Source organism: Penaeus chinensis, chromosome 32 (assembly GCF_019202785.1).
Source record: "Penaeus chinensis breed Huanghai No. 1 chromosome 32, ASM1920278v2, whole genome shotgun sequence".
Lineage (NCBI taxonomy): Eukaryota > Metazoa > Arthropoda > Malacostraca > Decapoda > Penaeidae > Penaeus > Penaeus chinensis.
Window position 1 is genome coordinate 7,164,714 of NC_061850.1, and position 5,000 is coordinate 7,169,713.

Genomic DNA, 5,000 nt, shown 5'->3' on the forward strand with positions numbered 1-5,000 from the left:
ATGAAAGACAAGAAAAAAATCCTCCTTTCAAAATTCACTCTATCGTTCTGGCCCAAATACGACCTCATGCTTCTAGTTAAGATGGAAGCTAGTCCTGTAAATGTAAATAACTTTGTATACGCTCCCACAGCTTCTACAGCTCTCTTGAATTATTCTCATCGTGTAAGTCAAAGGGAATCATGATTGTCATGGGTGACTTTAATGCTAAAGTTGGCTCAGAAAGAGATGGGAAGACTGTGTGGAGATAGAAAAATCTGGTCATCACAAATACCTGGTTCAATGTACACCCAGATGACTATGGCGTGGATTAGTCCGCTGATAGAGCCAGAAACCAAATCGACTTCGTTATAATTAGTTCAAGATACCGAAACGCAATCAAAAATCCAGACGCACATTCAGACCACAATCCAGCGATAATAAAATTTATATTGTCCCTCAAATAGTTGATGAAAGTAAATATTTCACCAAATTTTGAACTCAGTACATCACAGACCAGTCAAGAGGTACGAGAAAACTTTAAACAAGCTTTTTTTTTTGGAAATCTACCTGTTGCTTCTAACAACGACACTGACCATCGTGTTGGTGCCTTCAATGAGAATACCCAAGCAGCAGTTGCTAAGACATCAAACAGGTTCCACGCAGAGCTCAAAGAACTGCTACAAGTTTCAAAACAGAACATCGTGCAATATGAACTAGTAAACAATCTTTACCAAAAAGAATGTAAGAAAGATGAAGAAAAGTGACTGCAGGAGAAATGTGATGAAGTTAAGGATCTCAGTAGTAATCCCAAAGAGATGTTCTAAAGGATAAGTGAGATCACTGGTCAACGATCCTTTTACTCCTCAAATTGTATCAAAGCAGCAGACGGATGCATTGTCCACGAGACCGAGGATGTCAGTGCTCGCTGGGAAGAACTTTTTGACGATGGACAAGAACCCCCAAAAGATCTAGTTCTGGAAGCTGTCACATCTGGTCTACAAATTCTGTAGTCAGAAGTGCGTTGGTCCCTACATGAAATCTGGGAAAACTGCCTGTCCTGACGGGATATACAGCGAAATACTCAGAGCCTTAGGAGAAAAAGGCATCGATCTCATCTGAAATTTCTTAAATGATACCTATGAAACAGTTACCTAATGAAATTATGAAATCAGTATTCATCGCCCTATCGAAGGTCCCAGAAACCCTAGATGACAATATCTTACAATTAATCTAATGTCGCATATTCTTAAAACTTCACTGAAAATCATTCTACAGAGGATCAGAACTCCAACCCGAAAGAACAGAGACCCAGTTTTGGCTTATGAAGGATAAAGTTACGAGAATGCTATCTTCGTCACGAGAATGCTTGCCGAGAGAGCCATCCAACACCAGCCAAACATCTACCTGGTTTTCATTGACTATCAAAAAGCATTTGATAAGGTCCTGCACTTAGCATTATTCAAAATCCTGGCAAATATCCGAGCAGATGATAAATATATGAGACTAATTCAGTGAGTCTCCCAAGATCAAATTGCAGTAGTCCGCATATCCGATGGAACAACTAATTGGTTCCCCATTCAATTTGTACTCTGAAGTTATCCTGCAGGAGATTGAAGATCGAAAGATACACAACTTCTTTATGCAGATGATACTGGTCTCATATCCACATTTGTAACTGATCTCCATAAGCTTTTTGATGCTATTGTGGAAGCCAGCGAACGTCTTGGCCTCCATGTCAACAGCAAGAAAATAAAATGCATGGTGGTTTCAATGTCGGAGGTCCCACCAACTGGGCCACTGAAACATTACATATAGAATAGAATTGTCAGTTAGCATAATAAATATTATGGTTATTAATGGTTATCGTTATGAATGAAACACTATTGAGATGAATAACAGGATGAAAGAGAGAAAGAGGTAGTTATATATGTATATATGTATACATTTATACACATATGTACATATATATAAACATGCACACACACACACACACACACACACACACACACACACACACACACACATATATATATAACTACCTTTTTCTCTCTTTCATCCTGTTATTCATCTCAATAGTATTTCATTCATAACGATAACCATTAATAGCCATAATACTCATTATGATAACTGATAATTCTACTGTTATAACAGTGATTATCATAACCACCATATTATCAAAAAATGAAATTACCATTATTACTAATGACTAATCAGTAACAGAAATATCAACTATCGCCTTGTATTATCATTATAGCACAAATACCAGCACTATTATCAAGAGACAAGTAACCCTTATTATAATTAATATACCATACCTTTATTATACCTTCTTTCTTTTCTATTATAAGGCCTTTATCACACTTTGCAACTTAATTATCTTTTGTGTAATTACTGGCCCAACTAATCTCTCCACCTCTGATCACAGCCATTGACTTGGGTTAAAAAGGCTTAATGGTCTATCTCTGCCCAATTATCTTGAGAAAAAGGGTCTGATAGACTTTATGACTTGAGGGGCTGTCCTCCCTCTCTCCTTCTTGCTTCCTCTGGCTCTTTCTTTCCCTGTCTCCGTTTCTCGTTCGCATTTTGTTTTTCTCTGTATTTCTCTCGCTTTCTCGCTTTTTTTGCTTCCTTTCTTTCTCTCTTTCTCTTTTTCTTTCTTTTTCTCCTTCTTCTCCTTCTCCTTCTCCTTCTCCTTCTCTCTCTCTCTCTCTCTCTCTCTCTCTCTCTCTCTCTCTCTCTCTCTCTCTCTCTCTCTCTGTCTCTCTCTGTCTCGCACGCGCGCGCGCGCGCGCGTGTGTGTGTGTGTGTGTGTGTGTGTGTGTGTGTGTGTGTGTGTGTGTTTGTGTGTGGGTGTGGGTGTGGGTGTGCGTGTGTGCGTGCATGCGTGTGTCCGTGCATGTGTGTGTGCGTGCATGTGTGTGTGCGTGCATGTGTGCGTGTGTCTACGTGTCTGTAACCGCACGTCTCTCTCGCCAACCCCCTGTCAGCCCGACAAAGCAGGAAGACGAGACCGAGGAGCCAGGAGAGGAGGAGATAAGCGAGGGCGGGACACAAGGAGGCCGCAGCGCCTTCGCTCGCTCTATAAGCTCGGCGTGAAGGGCGCGGCGAGATGGAAGGAGGAGGAACTCTTGTCAAAGGGGCGCCTTCGAGATATTGTCGGAGAGGGAAAGGGGGGGGGGGGGAGGCACGGGCACTTCCTTGAATATAAGTAAATGTATGTATGCATGTGTATGTTTGCGTATACGTGTATATATGTATATATATATATATATATATATATATATATATATATATAAACATATATAAGCACATACATATATCTGTATACATATCGTGTGTATGTGTGCTTGCGTTATTTAAGTGTGTACGTCTTCTGCTTGCGTGTATTCGTTGTGCGTGCGATGTACTGCACCTGCACATGAGAAAACGTCCCAGACAATCCCCTCTCCCGCGCCTGAGCTCTTTGTCCCCTCGCCGTAATTCCTTCCCCTCCCCTTTATCCTCCAGGTCCCCCTTCCCCCTCCCCCTCCTCTAGGCCCCCCTTCCCCTCCCCCCAACTGCAGGTCCCCCCTTCCCCCTCTTAATGGTCCCCTCCCCCTCCCCCTCCTCCAAGTCCTCTCCCCCTCCTCCTGGTCCCCTCCCCCTCCCCCAACTCCAGGTCCCCTCCCCCCCGGCCTCCTCTCTCACCCCTGGGTCCCCTCCGTCTGCAAGAGTACACAGATTTAGCCTTATCCTCGGCGGCCCATTGCGATAAAAGCCTCGTAAACGCCTTTCAACGCCCTCCCTTCCCCTCTTCCCACTTCCCTCCTCTCCTCTCCTCTTCCCTCCCTCCCTCTCATTGCCGCCTTCTCTCCTTCCTCACTCCCCTCTTCCTGTCCTTATCTCCCTGCCCTAATCTCCTCCCGTCCTTCCCCTTCCCCTCTCTATTATCTTCTCTACCTCTCTTCCTCGTTCTTCCTCCTGCCTGTCCCTCCCTCCTCCTTTCTTCCATCTCTTCTTCTTCTTCTTCTTCTTCTTCTTCTTCTTCTTCTTCTCCTCCTCCTCCTCCTCCTCCTCCTCCTCCTCCTCCTCCTCCTCCTCCTCCTCCTCCTCCTCCTCCTCCTCTCTCCCCCTCCTCCTCTTTCTATCTCCTCCTCCTCCTCCTCCTATCTCCTCCTCCTCCTCCAATCTCTCCTTCTTCCTCCTATCTCCCCTCCTCCTCCTCGTCCTATCTCCTCCTCCTCCTCCTATCTCCTCCTTCTACTCCTCCTCCCTTCTACCCCATCCCTTCATCTCTCCTACCCCTCTCTCTCCCCCTCCCTCCTCTTTCCATCTCACCCATCCCTCTTCTCTCTTACCCCCCAACCCCCACCCCTTTTCCCTCTACCCTCGTCCTTCCTCATCCCACCTCCCCCCCCCCCCCCCCAATAAATCCCTCTTACCGTTCCTACCTTCCCCCCATCCTCCCCTCCTCCCCCCTCCTTCCCTCTCCCCCCTCCCTTCCTCCCTCCCCCCCCCCAACCTTGTTTAAAAAGGCTTAACTCAAGCGGCAGTTTTTAATGGCGTCTTTTTGTTCGAAGCTTCGGATCCGTGTTGTTTGGGCGCAGAAATGATTCGAGACGTTTCGAGGACGCCGAGCTGAAAGGAAAATGCCATTCATTTAGGTGATGAATATTTCTTTTCTTTTTTTTTTTTTACCCGGGGATTTTGGCATTCACTTTTATATCTTTTGTGTTTGTTTTGTTGTTGTTGTTGTTTCTCTCTCTCTCTCTCTCTCTCTCTCTCTCTCTCTCTCTCTCTCTCTCTCTCTCTCTCTCTCTCTCTCTCTCTCTCTCTCTCTCTCTCTCTCTCTTCTCTCTCTCTCTCGTACATCAAAGAAAGACATTTTCTCCAAAAGCCTTTCGTTTTGATCATGATTTTTTTTCCCCCCGAGACTTTTTGATTTTATTTTATTATCATGGCTTTTTTTTATTTAGTCTCTCCTTGAAGAACATGAAGGAATTATGCGAATTTCTCGTTTTCTTCTATCCTCTTCCGGGAAT